This window comes from Pleurodeles waltl, chromosome 12 (genome assembly GCF_031143425.1).
Source record: "Pleurodeles waltl isolate 20211129_DDA chromosome 12, aPleWal1.hap1.20221129, whole genome shotgun sequence".
Taxonomy (NCBI): Eukaryota; Metazoa; Chordata; class Amphibia; order Caudata; family Salamandridae; genus Pleurodeles; species Pleurodeles waltl.
The window spans coordinates 556,973,193-556,994,164 of record NC_090451.1 but is presented as its reverse complement, the minus strand read 5'-3'; positions in this window follow the sequence as shown (position 1 = coordinate 556,994,164).

Sequence of the window (20,972 nt, the reverse complement as noted above, 5' to 3'; positions counted from 1 at the left end):
TTTACATAGGTATGACCTGTAGTGGGCAGCAGTAAACACACCAGGAGAAAGAGTAGGGCACAGAGATCTGAAAATAGAGATGCCAAAAGGTACAGTAAGGGGCCATAGAAATAAGGAATTCAGGCTGCCATGTTCAATATCAAACACAAAACTGGAAGGCGAAATTACAGTGTCCTACCTGTGTGTCACAGGAAGTACTGTTGAATTGGTGTAGTTCTGTTGTCCACATCTTCTTCCTCTGCCTCCTCTTCATCACTGTCCACAGGCTCCACCGCTGCCACACGACCATCTCCAGGCTCACACTCCTGCAGAAAAGGCACCTGGCGTCCCAAGGCCAGGTTGTGCAACATGCAATATGCAACGATGATCTGGCACACCTTCTTGGGTGAGTAGTACAGGGATCCGCCTGTCAGATGGAGGCACCAGAACGTGGCCTTCAGGAGGCCAAAGGTTCGCTCAATGATCCTCCTTCTTCGCCCATGTGCCTCGTTGTAACGTTCCTCTGCCCTTGTCCTGGCATTCCTCACTGGGGTCAGTAGCCATGAGAGGTTGTGGGTAACCAGAGTCACCTGCAAATATTGAAGGATACCTCTTAGCCACACACTCACCCTTAGGGCCAAACCCACACCCATATACCTACCATGGGCTCACCTATTAGCCACACCTGGTGCCTCTGGAGTTGAGACATCACATATGGGATGCTGCTATTCCTCAGGATAAAGGCATCATGCACAGACCCAGGATTCTTTGCATTGACATGGGAGATGTACTGGTCCGCCGAACACACCCTCTACACATTCAGAGAGTGAAAGCTTTTTCTATTTCTGAACACTTGTTCATTTCTCTGGGGGGCGATAAATGCAATATATGTACCATCAGTGGCACCAATGATGTTGGGGATGTCCCAGTGCATAGAAGTTAGCCTTCACTGTGGCCAAATCCTCCACCTGGGGGAATACGATGTAGCTGCGCATGTGTTTCAGCAGGGCAGACAACACTCTGGTCAGCCCGTTTGAGAACATAGGCTGTGACATCCCTGATGCCATCGCCACTGCCGCTTGGAAATAACCACTTGCCAGGAACTGGAGCACTAACAGGACCTGCACTAAAGGGGGGATATTTGTGGGCTGGCGGATCGCTGACATCAGGTCTGGCTCCAATTGGGCACACAGTTCTTGGATTGTGGCCCTGTCAATTCTGTAGGTCAGGATAATGTGCCTGCCCTCCATTGTCGCCAGGTCCCCCAGGGGTTTGTACACCGGGGATGTCTCCGTCTCCTATTCATCCTCAGTGATTGAGCTCTAGGGTGAAAAACTGTGAGCAGAAGGTCATATACACACAAATTCCAGCATTAATATGCAATTTTTTCTTTACAGAAACAGTATGTGAAGTCGTAAATCAGTTGATGTGCCAATGTCTGCTGTGATGCAGTTAGGTGCCATGGCCTGTGCCCCCCTGAAATGGCGGCTGCGTCTGACCTGTGAGGAGGGATACGTGGAAATGAGGTAATTCCATTGGCGTTGTGCGCCGTTGCGGTCAGCGACTGCTGTGCAACACCGCATTGGTTATCATTGGGCCCTATGGGTTCCAGGAGCCAAAGGCGATGTACGCCCTCGGTGACGGTACGCACCGCCGGGGACGTGACCTCCATTTTCTATCTGTTCACTCACTTGCTACCTGACTGTTACCGGGTACATCAGTGATGACACGAAAGCAATGGGTATAAGTTCAGGTGGCTTTTATTATTTATTGTTCTTGTGATTTGGCGGACAGGTTACATAGGCTCTACTGTTCACTCTTCTTTTGATAACGGCTGGTCTTCAGTTCTCCTTTCTTTTCCCTCTTTCTTCCAGGGCTCCCAGGAGGCGCATGTGAGGAAAGACAAGATAAAGTATCGGTAAGTTTCTTTCCTATCTCTCTGTTTCTTCCCTGTTCTCTGTCTTACTCTTTTCCCTTTCTTCTATCTCCGTCGTCTGATGGGCTTTCTTGGTTTTCTTTTCTCTCTGTTTTCCTATGTCTCTCATCCGTTTATCTTTACTGGTTTCAGGAATACCTGTCTGTCTTTATCTTTCTCCATTTGAACCTTCCTATTATACTTCTTTGTTTGTTTTCCTTTAGCCTCTTTTGGTTATCCTTCTTCTCTATTCTTATTTTGTTCCTTTTGTCCTTTCCCTCTCTCAGCCCTCCTTCCTTACTTCCTGTCCCTCGTTTGCTCTTCTTCTTTCCTGTTGGGTTATATTCCACCCTCTTGTTAACTCTTTTCTATGGTCATATCATGCTCGGTTATTCTCTTGCCCCCCCCTTTTTCCTTCTCCCTCTTGTCCTTCCCGCTTCCCCCTCCCAGCCACCCGTATTGTTCCCTTGACTCTTAATGGAGACGCACCTGGTTTGGCCACGCTTCTCCTGAAGCGTGGCTGGAATCTTCATGGAACGCCTCCCATGCCGCTGCCAGAGTTGGTACTCTCTCGTGGGCACTTTCCGTTGGCTTCCTTCATCTGCTGGATTCCTCAATCGCCACCAGTCGCTGTAGCCACCGTTTGTCTTCTGCTCCCGACGCTCCTGTTTCGTAAGTTCTCTCTCCTCCTCCCACTGGGGTTTTCTCCTTGTTCCTTTTCCTAGGCATGCAAACTGTTTGTCTCTGCCTTCTTATCCCCGGAAGTTCAAAGGGATTGGATATCACGCGATCCTTTTCCAGGTTGGAGGCGGCAGCGTCATCACCTGTCGCCTCCTCGGATGGGCCTGATGGCATTGGCCCGTCACAGACACTCCCCCTAGCGAGCGGCTGATAGAGGCGCTCTGGACCTGGGTGCCTAGACAGGTAATCGTCATTCATCATGAGAGCTCCCGGGGAATGACGAATCTGGAAAGAAAAAGGCTGGAGTGAGAGAAACCACCGGAGCACCCGAGCATTGGTATCTTTATGTTGGGCAAGCCAGGTTAGTGGTGCATGGTCTGTCAACAGGGCGAAAGTTCTTCCCGCCAAATAATATCGTAGGGATTCCACTGCCCACTTTATCACCCAAAATTTTCCAGGGTGGGGTAGTGTTGTTCCCAGGGAAGTAGCTTACCGCTAATATAGACGATGGGATGTAAAGCCCCGTCCCCTTTCTCCTGGGATAATACCGTCCCCAGTCTCACATCCGAGGCATCGGACTGTACCACGAAGGGCTTGGTGAAGTCAGGACAACAGTGCACCGGCCCAGAAGTCAGGCAGCATTTTAACATTTCAAAACTCTTCACTTCAATATCAGAGAGGGCAGGTAACTTGTTGGGACATGCTTTCTTTAATAAGTCCGTAAGGGGCTCTGCTATAGTAGGAAACCGGGAAATGAACCTACGGTAATAACTTACCAAACCCAGAAAGGCTCGCATGTCCTTTTTCGTACGAGGAATGGGTATTTGAGTGATGGCTTGGATCCTTTCTATCTGGGGCTTTACTTGTCCCTCCCCCAGTACATAGCCCAGATACTTAATTACGGTGTGGCCCAACGTACAGTTCTCCAGGTTAGCTGTGAGATTGGCTTCCCTCAATGCCTGTATTATGTGACTTAGGTGTTCTAAATGTTCCTCCCAAGTAGCGCTATAGACCACTATGTCGTCCAGATATGCTGCAGCATACTGGTGGTATGGTCGGAGTATCCTGTCAATAAGACGGTGGAAGGTGGCTGGGGCTCCATGAAGTCCAAACGAATGAACCCTGAAATGATAAAGGCCAGGGGAAGTAGCAAATGCGTTTTTTTCCCTGTCTTCTGGACGTAAAGGGATCTGCCAATACCCTTTTGTTAAGTCCAGGGTGGACATATATCGGGCTTGGCCTAAATAGTCTAAGAGTTCATCTATGCATGGCATCGGGTATGAGTCAAAATATGATAATGCGTTGACTTGTCTGAAATCTACACAGAATCTGGTACTTCCAGCTGGTTTTGGAACTAGTACCACCGGGGAACACCAAGGGCTGGTAGAGGGCTCAATTATACCTGCTTCCAACATAGCTTCTACCTCCTGTTCCATTATCTGTTTTTTTGCCTCCGGGATGTGATATGGACGTTGTCGGGATATGGTATTAACATTGGTGCGAATGGAATGTTGGATCAATGAAGTTCGCACCGGAGTTTTTGAAAACACGTAGAGATTGTCACCGACGAGGGTTTTCAGCTGGTTATATTTGGTTTCAGGGAGGGCAGTATTTAACTGAGGGAGAGGATGTTCTGTCAAAGAACTAGTCGGGAGGGGGGTGCATGGGCATGTCCCCTTCAGGTTCTTTTGTTATGTACAGATTGGGGTGCTCTTCCGTCAATTCACACCATTTCTTAAGAAGATTAATATGATAGATCTGTTCTCGGCCTGTACCCGGTGGTATTTCAAGTTTATATGTGGTGGGATTGATTTGTTCCACCACTTCATATGGTCCTTGTCATCGGGCAAGCAACTTATTGTCACAGGTAGGCAATAATACCAGCGCCTTATCTCCCACCCTCAGACTACGGAGGGTGCTTTTGGACTAATAAATTCTCTTCTGCTTATTATGGGCATCTCTTAACGTGGTGTGGGCCTCTTCCCATACCGTGTGTAGATTTTCTTTCAACTCTTTAGTGTATGTAAGGATATCTTTGACCTCTTCCTCCGATTCCTCCCACTGTTCTGCCAACATCTCTAAAAGTGTGCGGGGTTGTCATCCAAAAAGTAATTCAAAAGGGCTAGGTCCGGTGGAATCTTGAACATGGGTGCGTATGACATAAAGGACCAACTGTAACTTCTTTTCCTAGTCCTTGCCTGCTTCGGAAATGACTTTGCGGAGTAGAGTTTTAATGGTTTTGTTATACCGTTCTACTAACCCTTCTGTTTGCGGATGATATACCGAGGGTCGTATCTGTTTGGCTCCTAGGGAATGGCAAATTTCGGCCATAAGTCGAGACATAAAAGGGGTTCCCTGGTCTGTCAGTATTTCTTTTGAGAAACCTACATGGGAGAAAAATTCGATTATGGCCTGGGAAATAGTTTTGGTATGCATACTAGATATAGGTAGAGCCTCGGGATACCGGGTCGCGTAGTCTACCAGGACTAGGAGATACTGGTGTCCTTTGACAGACGGGGTAAAGGGTCCCACAATATTTAGGCCTACTCGTGAGAAAGGGGCGTCGATAATAGGTAGGGGTTATAGAGGGACCGGCCCATGAGGAGATGGGTTAATCAGTTGACATGTGGGGCATTCTTGACAGTGTTTCCTAATATCACCATATACCCCAGCCAACAAAACCTCCGCAATACTGCTGCCTCAGTCTTTTCGCTTCCCATATGTCCCTCCCCATTATCCCCATGAGCTAGGTGTAGGACCTGTTGTCTGTGTGTTTGGGGAACTACTAGTTGAGAGATTCTTCCCGGAGTGTTGGGACTAGACCTATATAACAAATTATTTTCTATTGTAAAGGAGTGACCTACCGATCGTCCGTCTGGATGTAGGGCCTGCTGCCAGGTGTTTTTCAGGGTGGGGTCCTCTCGTTGGGCTTCTCTAAAACTCCCTGTAGTCGTTAGAACGGTGGCGGCCCTTGGGGAGGGTTTATATGAGTCAGGTGTTGGGGTGACATGGTATTCCTTTCGTTGTTCCCGCTTTTGTTTTCTGCTGAGTTTCTTTCTCAGAGGTCTTTCTTCTACCTCGACCGTCCCATACAATGCTCCTTCCCACCAGGTGTTGGTTGTATTTTCTTGGCAGGCCTTTTGTAATAGAGGGGTGAAGTCTGTATAATCAGTGCCAAGGATAAGATCCTCCCCTAGGTTTGGGATCATTCCTACCATGATTTTTTCCTCTATCCCTCTCCAGTTGAGAAAAACCGTAGCCACCGGATACAGTTGTTGGTTTTCATGTACTGTTCAAGTATGATGGCATCAAACATCTCCTCTTTCGTGGTCTCCGTGGAGTGCAACCATTTTCCCCCGGCATGGTGCACCCGGTAATATAATGTACGTGGATTCTCCTGGTGTATCCACTTAGTCTGCTGAAACTTAGCCCTATAGCTTTCTTTATCCAATCCGACACGTTCTAGGATGGCCTTCTTTGTTTCAGTGTAAGGGGTAACCCCTCCTGGGTTTACCGCCTGATAGGCGGCTTGCAGTTGCCCGGTTAGTAAGGGTGCTATGTATTGTCCCCATTTGTCCTCTGGCCAATTGGCAGTACTGGCTACCCGCTCAAAGTTCGTGAAAAATGAGTCAGGGTCCTCTTGTTCTTGGTATTTCTGAAGGACACTGCTCGGAACGTTGGGTTGCACCTTGGTGTGCGCGATGGTGTCGGTTAATTTTCCTAAGGAGGTCTCATGGACCAATTGATTATTAGCCATGATGGTGTCCTGGCTTTTCAGCTCTGTTTTTTAGCGCCTCTCGCTCTTCTTTAGCTTCCTTGACCTGTTGTTCCCAGACCAACTGTAAGTGGCGCTGACCCTCGGCCAACTGCGCGATCATGTCCGCAAATGTGGGTTTTTCCTCCATAGCGTCGGGTTTTCGCACGACCTGATCCCACTTCTGACACCACTTGTCACCGGGTACGTCAGTGATAACACGAAAGCAATTGGTATGAGTTCAGGTGACTTTTATTATTTATTGTTGTTGTGATTTGGCGGACAGGTTAAAAAGGCTCTACTGTTCACTCTTCTTCTGATAACGGCTGGTCTTCAGTTCTTCTTTCTTTTCCCTCTTTCTTCCAGGGCTCCCACGAGGCGCATGTGAGGAAAGACAAGATAAAGTATCGGTAAGTTTCTTTCCTATCTCTCTGTTTCTTCCCTGTTTACTGTCTTACTCTTTTCTCTATCTTCTATCTCTGTCGTCTGATGGGTTTTCTTGGTTTTCTTTTCTCTCTGTTTTCCTATGTCTCTCATCTGTTTATCTTTACTGGTTTCGGGAATACCTGTCTGTCTTTATCTTTCTCCCTTTGAACCTTCCTATTATACTTCTTTGTTTGTTTTTCTTTAGCCTTTTTTGGTTATCCTTCTTCTCTATTCTTATTTTGTTCCTTTTGTCCTTTCCCTCTCTCAGCCCTCCTTTCTTACTTCCTGTCCCTCGTTTGCTCTTCTTCTTTCCTTTTGGGTTATATTCCACCCTCTTGTTGACCCTTTTCTATGGTAATATCATGCTCAGTTATTCTCTCCCCCCCCTTTTCCTTCTACCTCTTGTCCTTCCCGCTTCCCCCTCCCAGCCACCCGTATTGTTCCCTTGACTCTTAATGGAGACACACCTGGTTTGGCCACGCTTCTCCTGAAGCGTGGCTGGAATCTTCATGGAACGCCTCCTGCGCCGCTGCCAAAGTTGTGACTCTCTTGTGGGCACTTTCCGTTGGCTTCCTGCATCCGCTGGATTCCTCAATCGCCACCGGTCGCTGTAGCCGCCATTTGTCTTCTGCTCCCGTCGCTCCTGTTTCATCCGTTCTCTCTCCTCCTCCCCCTGGGGTTTTCTCCTCGTTCCTTTTCCCGGGCACGCAAACTGTTTGTCTCTGCCTTCTTACACCCGGAAGTTCAAAGGGATTGGAAATCACGCGATCCTTTTCCAGGTAAGAGGCGTAAGCACCTTTCGCCTCCTCGGACGGGCTTGATGGCATCGGCCCGTCACACTGACCTTAAACAGGAGAGGACCTACACTGCATGTGCTGCTGTGACCTGTGTCTGGAAGCGACAATGGCTCGAATGTCTGAGGAAAGGGTCCCTGCTTTCACTTCCGAGGAGTTGGAGAGACTGGTGGATGGGGTCCTACCCCAGTACTCTTTACTCTATGGTCCTCTAGACAAACAGGTGAGTACACTGTGAGCATGATGCGTGGGCCATGAATGTTTGGATTGCTGTGTGTGTAAGCCTTGTGTTGGTGGGGTCTGAGGGGTCCTGGGCAGAGTGCTGCATGTATGGTGGCCAATGTATGTGCATAAGGGGATGGGGATATGTTGGGCCATGAGTATAACAATCCGGACGGTATGACTAATACCCTTCCTGCTGTTATTTTTCTGCAGGTCAGTGCCCATCAGAAAAAGGGTATTTGGCGTGCCATCGCCAAGGAGGTGTGGACCCTGGGGGTCTTTGACAGGCGGAGCACCCACTGCCGTAAACAGTGGGAGGACCTGCGCCGCTGGGCAAGGAAGACGGTGGAGGCCCAACTGCGGCTGGCACCCTGCGAGGAAGGGGTGCCCGTCGTACCCTGACCCCCCTGATGGTCCGCATCCTGGCAGTGGCCTATCCAGAGTTCGATGGGCGCTTGAAGGCATCACAGCAGCCACAAGGGGGTGAGTACAGATTCAGAATCATAACTTTGCGCGCGTTAAGGTGTTACCTGGGTGGGGGATGAGGGCTGTGGGTGCCCCTAGGCCAGGGCAAACATGGCAGGGTATGTTCAATGATGGGCAAGCTCAGATGCAGTCCCACCCCAATAATGTTAGTGGGCATCTACTACTGGGCAGGGTCCTGTGGGTTTCAGGTGTGCAGCTAATGGCGTTAGGCATTGTACCCCATGGGCTGGTGACTAGCATTGTAACAGGTAGGTCATGGCCTAGTGCATAGGGCTGTTCCCTGTGAGTTGTGTATGCCAACGATAGTGTTGTTGCTGGCATTGACCAAGGGTATCCTCTGTCTCTCCCCCCCTTTTTGTTTTGTCACCCTGTCCTTGTGTGCATTAGCATAATCTGACGGAGGAGCAGAGGCACCAGCAGCGGAGGGAGCTGCATTCCACATGGGCCTGGAGGCTGAATCCACTGACAGTGAGGGCACCAGTGGAACGGAGGGGAGTACCACGATGGAGACAGGAGGGGACACCACCGACAGCGACACCTCCTCCGATGGCAGCTCCCTGGTGCTGGCAGACACCTCTGTGGCCACCCCAACTACAGGTACATCTGCCACCCCCGGTACCAGCACCGCCCTCCCAGCAGGCCCTCAGTGAGTTTCCTGTGCCCGCTCACCCAGGAGGGTGGGCATCTTCTTTGCCCCAGGTACCTCAGCTACAGGTGAAGGCCTGGAGGCTACCACCACCACTGACAGCACCCCCACCTGCAGCACAACTGGCATCCACTGACCAGCCGTCACCGCTGGCGAGCAGTGTGTAGTGGTGACTACATGGACTGCAGTGCGTCCTGGCCCAAGCAACAGCTGTCGGTGTGACACAGAGGTGGGAGACTGTGACCTTGCACCATCCAGGATGAAGCACACTGGGGACAAGGCCCCCCCAAGAACCAGTGGAAAAAGCCATACACTCAACCCCTCCTTGCCAGAATGAAGCACACTGGACACAAGGCCCCCTCCAGAACCAGTGGAAGAAGCCATCCACTCAGCCCCTCCTTGCCAGGATGACGCACACTGGGCACAAAGCCCCCTCCAGAACCAGTGGGAGAAAACATCCACTCAGTCCCTCCTTGCCAGGCTGAAGCACACTGGGCACAAGGCCCCCTCCAGAACCAGTGGAAGAAAATATCCACTCAGCCCCTCCTTGCCAGGATGAAGCACACTGGGCATAAGGCCCCCTCCAGAACCAGTGGAAGAAAACATCCACTTGAGAGATTGTGGCTTTGCACTCACCAGCACCAAGCAGTGGGCAAACCACCCACTTGAGAGACTGTGGCCTTGCACTCCCCAGGACCAAGCAGTGGGCAAACCACCCACTAGAGAGACTTTGGCTTTGCACTCCCCAGGACCAAGCAGTGGGCAAAGCACCCAATTGAGAGACTGTGGCTTTGCACTCCCCAGGACCAAGCAGTGGGCAAACCACCCACTTGAGAGACTGTGGCTTTGCACTCTGCAAGACCAAGCAGTGGGCAAACCACCCACTTGAGAGACTGTGGCTTTGCACTCCTCAGGACCAAGCGGTAGGCATGGAGCCCCCTCCAGGCCAGTGGCGTTGTACCATCGTCTGGCTGAGGTGTCCCCCGATTCCCTGCCCCCCTGAGGTGCCTGTGTGTTTTCGACCTGATGCCCCTGCAGTGTTCTCCCCGTATTAAGGCAGGTGTCAAGTGTGGCCTTGGCCTATGTGTTTTGGCGCAGTGGGCCACTGACATTTTGGAGTGGGCTTTGTCCCTCCTTTTGTATATATTGTACATACTGTTTGTTGCTTTAAGAATGTATTTTTCTATATTTATAATATTACACTTAATTTAATCCATTCCTTTTGTCCTTGTGTTATTACTGAGGGTTATGGGCTATATATGTAATGTTGTTGCATCTGTTTGTGTGTATGTTATTGGGGGTGGGGGTGTTGCGTGTGTGTGTCACTCTCTTTTTCCTTCCCCCTGTCACGGTTTCGGGCGGGTCTGATCAGGACTTTGGTTGGGACACCCCTTGAGGTCACTGAATATCCTAAAGAGGTAGTACACTGGGGCAGAGGAGCAGCTAAAGGCATACACGGAAAGGACAGCTATGGATAGGCACAGGAAACAGGAAAGTGAAAGCAGAGCAACCCTTGTGTGAACAAACAGAAAACGGATTACCAGTGGACAAACACGCTGGGGTTGTACACAGAGTAAGGCGCAGAACCTCCCACAGTGACAGGGAATCTCAATGCCTCTGTGCAGTTTGCTCTTACAGATAGTCACCCTGCCAGCCCCATAGAAAGGAGGCAGCAGAAGTGATTCTGTCTCTGGACCCTAGAGCACAAACAAAGATAGTACTTACATACACAGGACACGCTCTTGTGGGTCCAGCTCGAAACACAGTGGCAATTCCTGAGAAAACAGCAATAGCACACTGTCACTGTTAGGCACGAAATACAACGTATAACACTGGACAAGGATGGGGGCTGGAATTGCCTCCTGGAAACCAGGAGCCAACCCCAGTACACAGGAGGACACGTATACACTGGTGAAGACTGATAGAACACTTACCAGACACAAAGAACCAAGAAGAAACAGAAACAGAAGGGAACAAACAAAGAGGCAGAGGCAAGAACTAGGAACAGGCTCAGGCTGAAGCAAAGGCGGGTCTAGGACTTGAAAACAGGGCGCAAACTTCTGTCTGGGACAGACAGAGACAGGACTGGGAAACTGAGAACAGGCTCTGGCTGGAACAGGCAAGGACAGGACTGGAATACAGGGAGTAGGAAATGAGCAGTAAACAGGACTGGGAAACAGAGAGAAGGTTCAGGCTGAAACAAGGCAGGAGCAGGGCAGAGAAACAGGGAGCAGGCTTTGGAAGAAACAAACAGGTACAAGGCTAAGAAGTAGGGAGCAGACTCTGGCTGGAACAATCAGGAGCAGGGCAGAGAAACAGGAAACAGGATCAGGCTGGAACAGAACAGGAACAAAACTGGAACACCATTCGACAAGGGGTCTGTAACACAAAGGAATTGAAGTCCGATGCACGACAAGGATCTTGAGGAAATGGCTGCATATAAGCAGTTCCAAGCTGGGCTGCACAGGAGAGGTTTCAGGTGTGTGTGGTTTCGGACACTTGCAAGTCCTGGAGGAGAGGATCCAGTGAAAAGGAGCAACTGGACTTCTCCCATTGAAAACAATGGGAAACAGAATCCGGGTTTTCCTGACTACCAAGCTGTGCATTATGGGATTTGAAGTCCAAAGAAGCAAATGTAGTCCTACACAAGTGTACCATGGAGAAAAGAGAAACAAACAGGAGTCAGCAAGGGACTCTAGATAGGTGTTCAAGGTGATTCCCAGGCTTCTGACAGTCCCCTTACAGCGCCCCCTGGAAATGGGACGACAGAGTCGTAACAGTATACCCCCTCCCACCAGTCTGCTCAAGAAGGGAAGGCGATCCTTTGGCTGAAAAAGTTGAAGAGGAAAAGCCACAGCAAGAAAATCCAACTCCAACCTTGGTTGATAAGTTTACAGTCCTGCCACAAATGAATCTTCCAATGAGCAAAGCATGTACTAATACCCATATGGGCTCTGATGTCTTTCCTCTTTATTGTTCGAGTGATACGGGAGGAGTGCATGGAGTTGGTTTCTGGTGAAGTGGATTCAGGAGCAAGGAGATCTGAAATGGCATTATGGGCGGTATTCTTTAGGACTTTAGTTTCCTGTTCAGTACTGTCTTCTTTAGAGGAGATAATTGGCGTGTTAGTAACTGTAAGGTCTGTAACTCCTTCCGACAAGCAGGATCTGTCTGTTTCTGCAGCAGTATTTGCATTGATTGTGGTCTGAGGCTTGCAAAGCATAGAGACTTGGGAGACATGGGTAACTGGTGTTCTCAAGGTAAACATGAAAAAGTCAGAATTGTCTTTCATCTTGGATGACTTTGGAGTATCAAATTCAGGAGCAACAGGAGTTTTCATGTCTTTAGAAACTGGATTAACATCTGAAAATGTAGAAGTTCCACTAACTAATTCTTTAGGGTGATCTTCAGACAAGACTGGGATTTCTTCATTGCAAGTGCTCTGTGGTGTGTTTGTGGTATCAGAAATGGTTTCTTTGCTAGGCGTTTCTACTACAGGTAGTTGATCTTCAACTCTGTTAACATTGAAAGGTTGTTCTTTGGAAAGAAATAGAACTGGAGTCTCTTCAGAAATCACCTTTACACTGTTATCTAAATTTTCAGCTCTAGCCTTTGAATTGATGATGGTTTCTTGCAATAAAACACTAAGAACAGTACTTATCATCAGATCTTCGAATACAATATTACAATTCAAGTCTTTAGTTTTAGTGGGAAATATTACATCTTTCAGTACTTGAGCTTCAGTTTCAGATTGCTGGTTTTCAGGAGTCTTTAGTTTCAGGGACACAACAGGTGACATTAGTGTGGCTGGTTTTAAATCAAGGTCAGATACCGGTAGATCAGAGATCTGTTCTTCACTAACCATTGAGCTGGAAACAGGAAACGCAGTGGCAGGGAACAGCAAGTCAGAGTCAGTGGTTGAGGCTGCAACTGTGTCCTGTTCTAGGAGAAGGCTCTCATTTCTTATGACAGGCTGTTTAGTTTCAGATTGCTGGCTTTCTTCCTTTTCTGAAATCTCCACGGTTTGCTTTGACACAGAAGAGATTTTTAAACTTTCTGAGAAGTCCATTACATTCTTAGTAATTGCGGGTATTTCTTCACGGTCAGAAAAATCCATTAGTTCACTTGAAACATGAACTGTCTCTTCATTATCTGAAAATTCTATGATATTGTTTGAAAGGTCACGAGTATCCCCACAATCTGAAAATTCTGGTGTGTGCGCCATTTGAACAGCACTATCTGCAGGTTTGTTCACTGCAAGGCAGGAACCACTGTCATCACTAGATTCAGATTCTTCAACACTGTTGCACAACTTGCCATTAATCTCCAGTAAAGTCATATCTTGGTTTCTTAAGGTGCAGCTATTGGAGCCTGCATCAGAACTCTCTTCTTCCTTTGGCTTTATTTGTTCTGATAGAGGGGCTGAGACACTTCCTTCTGAAGACTCTGATCCATCCTTTGAATCAAGAGGTGTCAAATCTCTCAGAGATGTCAGAGATTCAGTCAACTGCACAGGGATATTCTCTGGAAAACTACAAGCTGAGAGAGAGTCTGAAGAAGAGGCTGATATATTTATAACTGGAGCAGTCTTTTGACATTCATTCATAGCAGGGAAAATCTGCTTTATAGCAGTCTTTGGAGAGGCACATGAGGTAGCATACTGTTCTTTAAGCCAAAGCTGGTGATCATTTTCTTTTTTCAGGTTTTCAAATTGCCTAGCAGTAGTTTCCATCAGCTGCTCTGTTACTTCTTCTACCTTACAGATAAACAGAATGTCTGGTTCTGCCAACAGTGAAATATGCATTGATGAAAAGAGCCCACGGGCAAGATTTCTAGTGTATGTTATAACATATTCATCATAGAAGTCCAATATCTGCCTTTTAATCTGCCAAAACTGCTCTTTTAGTGTGTGTATGTCCATATTGTTTTCAAACCCACTCAGAATAGAAAAGGGGTTAGCAGAGTTTTTAGGGATTGAGACTGGTGTATTATCATCTAGTTTGGGAAGAGCACAAGCCTTATGAGTGGAACTAAGGAATCCCACAGTCTTTACTGATCCATTTGATACAGGTTCTATCCTGCTGACTTGAAAGCACTGAGGGACTGGTAGATCTTTACACAAGTCAGCACAACACTTCGGAATTGAGACTGATGTACTGTCATCCAATTTGGGAGGAGCACAAGCCATTTGAGTTGAACTAAGGAATCCCACAGTTTTTACTGATCCCTTAGATACAGGGTCTAGCCTGCTGACTTGAAAGCTCTGAGGGACTGAAAGGTCTTTATAAGAGTCAGCACTGCACTTTGAATTCTGAGAAACTGGCCTAGATGGGTTAAACCACTCAACAGAAAATAAGGGAATCCCTAGTGTGGCTTCTTGAACAGTGTCAGGGTTCTTTGTTTTGACAGAGTCCTGGAAGTGAATTTGGGATGCACTAGCATGAGGTGAGGATTTAACCATCTTTTCTTGAGAGTAAATGTCTTGTGCAGAGGTAGCAAAAGCACTTCCCCGGTTACGAACATTCTTACTGGCTTCAGCTAATAGATATTGCAAAAACTCATTACGTCCTTGTAATTCTTCTACAGACAGGGACTGGGGGTCATAGCCACAAATAACATAATAGTCTATCATTGAAAGATTAGCAAGCCACTCAGTATAGTACTGAACTTGCAAGTTATGGTTTTCTTTAACAAGTCTATCCTTTAAACTAAGGTCTTTTTTAGAGGATTTCAGAGAATGTATAGGCTTAGAAAGGGGTGTCTTAACAGGATAGGAAAGCCCTTTAGGTTTGTGTGTGCCTTTACTGCCAGGGGAGCTTGAAATGTTTGGGTCGTGCATTCTGTCACGGTTTCGGGCGGGTCTGATCAGGACTTTGGTTGGGACACCCCTTGAGGTCACTGAATATCCTAAAGAGGTAGTACACTGGGGCAGAGGAGCAGCTAAAGGCATACACGGAAAGGACAGCTATGGATAGGCACAGGAAACAGGAAAGTGAAAGCAGAGCAACCCTTGTGTGAACAAACAGAAAACGGATTACCAGTGGACAAACACGCTGGGGTTGTACACAGAGTAAGGCGCAGAACCTCCCACAGTGACAGGGAATCTCAATGCCTCTGTGCAGTTTGCTCTTACAGATAGTCACCCTGCCAGCCCCATAGAAAGGAGGCAGCAGAAGTGATTCTGTCTCTGGACCCTAGAGCACAAACAAAGATAGTACTTACATACACAGGACACGCTCTTGTGGGTCCAGCTCGAAACACAGTGGCAATTCCTGAGAAAACAGCAATAGCACACTGTCACTGTTAGGCACGAAATACAACGTATAACACTGGACAAGGATGGGGGCTGGAATTGCCTCCTGGAAACCAGGAGCCAACCCCAGTACACAGGAGGACACGTATACACTGGTGAAGACTGATAGAACACTTACCAGACACAAAGAACCAAGAAGAAACAGAAACAGAAGGGAACAAACAAAGAGGCAGAGGCAAGAACTAGGAACAGGCTCAGGCTGAAGCAAAGGCGGGTCTAGGACTTGAAAACAGGGCGCAAACTTCTGTCTGGGACAGACAGAGACAGGACTGGGAAACTGAGAACAGGCTCTGGCTGGAACAGGCAAGGACAGGACTGGAATACAGGGAGTAGGAAATGAGCAGTAAACAGGACTGGGAAACAGAGAGAAGGTTCAGGCTGAAACAAGGCAGGAGCAGGGCAGAGAAACAGGGAGCAGGCTTTGGAAGAAACAAACAGGTACAAGGCTAAGAAGTAGGGAGCAGACTCTGGCTGGAACAATCAGGAGCAGGGCAGAGAAACAGGAAACAGGATCAGGCTGGAACAGAACAGGAACAAAACTGGAACACCATTCGACAAGGGGTCTGTAACACAAAGGAATTGAAGTCCGATGCACGACAAGGATCTTGAGGAAATGGCTGCATATAAGCAGTTCCAAGCTGGGCTGCACAGGAGAGGTTTCAGGTGTGTGTGGTTTCGGACACTTGCAAGTCCTGGAGGAGAGGATCCAGTGAAAAGGAGCAACTGGACTTCTCCCATTGAAAACAATGGGAAACAGAATCCGGGTTTTCCTGACTACCAAGCTGTGCATTATGGGATTTGAAGTCCAAAGAAGCAAATGTAGTCCTACACAAGTGTACCATGGAGAAAAGAGAAACAAACAGGAGTCAGCAAGGGACTCTAGATAGGTGTTCAAGGTGATTCCCAGGCTTCTGACAGTCCCCTTACAGCGCCCCCTGGAAATGGGACGACAGAGTCGTAACACCCCCTCCCTTGTGTGCTAGGTGCAGTACTCACCGTGGTGATCTTCGTCGGCGTTCATGCTCCTGGTGTATGAGAAGGTACACCAGCATTGGGGAAAAGTGCAGCTCGGGCTCCATGGCGCGTGGTTCTTCCTTGGTTGTCAAGAGGTGAGTCGTTTCCCTTCAGAGTACTAAAGCAGCAGGCCAGGGCACACCAAAACAAGTTCCGAGTGGTTGATCTTGTGCCCAGCATAGTCGACTTATATAGAAGCTTTTGTTAGGTTGAATAAATCTGTAGCAAAATTAAAAAGTGCATATTTGAGACCAAAATGTATATTTTTTCACAACTCATAAGAAGATGTTTGGAAACAAAAGGTTGCATTTCCAAATGTATTTAAAGCTATTAGTTGAATGATAAATCCTGTGGTGCTGGAGAAACTTATTAGTCATATTATTACCTTAGGGTATCAGTGGGATTGCAGATATGACTGTGATGTATTACCAATGAAGACGCATTTCCAGTTGATAATATATATTTTTTTTACTTTACTGCTGGCAACTCTACCTGATGCACTGATGTGAGCACTGCTGACAATCTTGGATGGGGTGGTCACTATTACATCACTTATATTAGTAGCTTGGGGAGATTTTCATTGAACGAAAGTAGCTCTTAGAACAGAAAAGATTGGAGACCACTGGTTTAGAGTTTCTGTTTTCCCACACTTTTCTAGAAATTCGGGTTTCTTTCTCTGTAAAAGTCATATCTAAGCAAAATCACATTCAAATAATCAATTTTGATTTTGGGAAATATATTTTGTAACTTGCACTAGCAAATATTACGAGTATTTTATCTACAGACTGAAATATTTATCTAATTCATTGTTGGTAATTAATATATCACCCACATCGGACTCTACATCAACATCTTCCTGCAGCAACTTAATAGTGAGTGCTGAGTGGACTCCTGAGCTGTTCTTGTACCCTGTTGGTAATCATGTGGATATATATTGTATTCTTCCCTATGTGAGTACAATTAAATATTGTGGCTCAAGAGAAATACTCTGAGTGAAAAAGTGATTTACCACATCTTTGGTGCTTGCAGATAGGCTGCATCATCTCACCTGTAGTATGTACATTTTGTACTGCGTACGACCCATCAGATTTTAAGAGCTGAAAAATAGAGGTGTTCATGGTAGATGAGCATGGGCCAAGTATTTCCTGACATTTCATCTCATCTAGAATTACCTTTAAGTACTTTTTTGCCTCTGGTCTCATGGGGTATTGTTGAACTTGTGGAATGTCATGCAAAGGAACTGTTACTTTTTTATATTTAGTGGAGCCATTTGTAATAGCCATTGAAATGGCTCACTGAGAGTTAAGTGGTTGTGCAATAGTGAAGAGAAGGCTCCTATAATACCTTCTTCCAATCAGTGCTACAGTTACAATCTGAGAAGGCCAATTTGCTCCGATTGTTCTAATTATTATAGGAATATGCTAGTTGATCCCTGCAGACCACTGCAGTAGTACAAAATTGAGCTTTATGAATGAAGTCTGGATCACTTAAATTCCTATCTGGAATTTCAGCTGTAAGTCATACTCAATATTCTTTATTCAGTTAATAAAGGTAGATACAACAGATACATAAAAAAACATTCTCACATTCCATCAAAAATTTCAAAACATATTAGATCATATTGAAAAAAATAAATACAGGAAATAAAAGAGGTTTAAAATGATTCTTAGGCTAAAAATAATTCATATTAGTTGAGCATTTGCTTCCTGACTTCCTATGTATAGCACACTGTATAAAACATGCAACTGAAAAACACAAGCTGGGTGACAAAAGAGATTGTAGAAACACTATAGCAGCCCTGCAATATCTGAAATGTGCTTGTTTTAATAGTGGTAAGATAAAAAAAAAATCAGTACCGAATAATATTGACAAAATAACATAATGTGCATCATGCTTTGTGCAGAGAAGTAGTCACATGGGCAGACAGGTAAATTCTTAAAATAAGTACTGTATACTGGATAGGCCATTAGGAAGTGTACGATCTTCAGCCTCAACCTGGCCAGCAAAAATCTGTGGTTCTTATTAGTGATCCAAATAAGATATGATTCAAAGTCAGAATAAGTGCACTATTTGTCATAAGTTAATATTAAAACCAGGCAATATTGTAGTAATACAATTTGACATGAAAGTTGCCTTCAGAGAAAACGGGAGGAGAAGGTTTCTGGTTTGCACAATGATTGCATTTAACCAAGATTTTGGGGGGTGGGGGGCATTATTTAGAATGGCCCTCAAATACATTTGTCAAAAGAGGGGTTCGCAGAGACATGCTTGACTTAAAAAGATCCACAGGTATTCCATCATGCCCTGGGGTATTACCACTGGGCATCAGTTGATTGCGTCTATAACACCTTCCAGATCTATACCAAGGCAAGAGAAGGAGGAAGAAGGGGCATCCCGTAAAAAAGAATCTTTAACATGTGCCTGAGTGCCCTGAGATCCCTCAGTAGGGGCTGAACCCGAAAACAACTTAGTAAAATGACTGCGCCAGTCACCCAGACTAATCACTGTCTCAAGACTTGTATGAGAATCATGAAAATAATTCTGGTTAAAAATCTGCAAGAAAATCTTGTCGTTTTTGAGGGAGCTAGCCATAATTAAACTGTATGTGCTTCCTGATTGCATGACTTATTTCAGGGCCAAAAAAACACTCTTATACTCCTTTCCCTAACTGTGTACCAAGCCAAAGTCTCTGGGAACTGATTTTAGTGCTTTCACCAAAAGGCAAACACCTTTGTGCAACTGGAGTCAAACCATTTTACTTGTTTCTGTTTGTATGTATCAATTGGTATGGTATGCAAATTCCTGCCTCTCTCACAGATTGAACCAACGCTAGCAGTCATATCCCCACTGTCACTATTCTCATGTATGCACATTGTAAAATCACAGTAACTAGTAGCCTCTAGGTCAGAAATGAATTTATCCACATCAGTTCCTATATAGGGAATTGGCTATAGCAAGATTGTTTGGATCAAAAATATTGTTATAAAAATGCATTAATAGCAATTTGTGCACAGAGCAATTTATCAAGATTATTTAATTATGGGGTCATCAAGATTGGTCTATGCTACCTGACCTGGAAATGTGAGAGAAATTAACGTAATCAAACCTCCTTTTGACCTTCCAGAGTTCCCTGGTAAAGCAGGAGTGAAGTAGTAAAACCATCTTTGAATTCACTGACTGTCAATTATGGGGGAAGCGCATTGGCCGCGAGGAGGAAGGCGTCACTGGTTGCCGGGGGCAGGAGCCTTTTAAACTTAACTTCGCGCTCCCGCGGGAAGCGCATTGGCCGTGAGGAGGCAGGCATCACTGGTTGCCGGGGGCAGGAGCCCTTTAAACTTAACTTTGCGCTCCCGCTGTCGCGGGAAGCGCATTGGCTGTGAGGAGGCAGGCGTCACTGGTTGCCGGGGGCAGGAGTCTTTTAAACTTAACTTCGTGCTCCCGCTGTCGCAGGAAGCGCATTGGCCGTGAGGAGGCAGGCATCACTGGTTGCCGGGGGCAGGAGCCCTTTAAACTTAACTTCGCGCTCCTGCTGTCGCAGGACGCACGCGGGCAGCGCCCGGGCCCGTCCTGTGCCCGTCATCGCCCATAAGAGGCTGGGCTGGGCCACCCCTCTTTCGGTCTCAGTGAAGAGTGACTATTTAAATCTATTAATACCTGGAGCATAATTTGGAGCCTTTTTTGATTTTTAGTGGGTTCTTAATAGTTTAATTAGTTTGTTTTGTTTGTTGTTCTGTTGTTGCATTGTTTTTATTATTTTTTTTCTCTTCTTTTGTAAAAATGGGCAGGAAAAGAGGTCCATTAACTGGTCCACTGGGGGGGCGGTGGTGGCGGTAGTAGACAGGGTAGCGGCACCACCACATTGGATTCCTTCCTCGCAAGAGCTGTCGGGGTTGTTACAAAGGAAATTGACTTGGCAGAGAAGAGGTTATCCATGGAATTGGAGGATTGGCGCCAGGCCCCAACAGATAGTGGTCCTCGTGAGGCCGTGGATGTGGAGGTGGCTTATCTGGGGGAGGGTCAAGGTGCTGTTATGGCCGCTGCTGAGCCTGTTCAGGCTGAGCCAACAGAGTCAATAGAGGGTTCTGGTGGCCAAGGCCCCTCTAGAAGAAGTAAAAGACTTTTATTATCTTCTCCCCCGGCCTGCCCAATGGATAAATGTAGCCATCCCCTGAGGAAAAAAAAGGCCCTAAAGAAATTGATACCTAAGTCAAAAACACCTCTCCTGGAGCTCCCTAAGGGTGCGAGCAGTGACCTTGCACCTTGTCAGCACCTGGGGTGTGATGCAACTAATATACTGTCCAAATTTCGGGAAATGATCCAGGAGATTTTGTCCCCCATTTTGACGAAATTATCAGCCATAGAAAAAACAGTATCGCTGATATGTGCGCAAGGAAGTCAAGGGAGGCATGGTGTAGGTGGATGTGTGGCTTCGACTAGGCGTCCCCATTCTGGTGAGGAGTTGTCCCTACCAGAGGAAGCTGCGGGGCCTTTGGGGCCCCTGGGAAAAACATCATACTTATTGGTGAATCCTGTAAACTCTGGTGGTCAGGGTGCCTGTGTTGAGACTGCTTCTGCTGCACGGACCTCTCTATTGAGGACAGAGAGGACTGTCAATATGTTTAGCTGCAGTAGGCAGCCTGATCCGGATTCTGTGGCAGCCGGGGGGGTTGGCCAACAGCTGTCTGGAAACGATAATTTGAACCCGCCGACGGCCAGGCCTTCCCTGGCCTGCTTGGATCTTT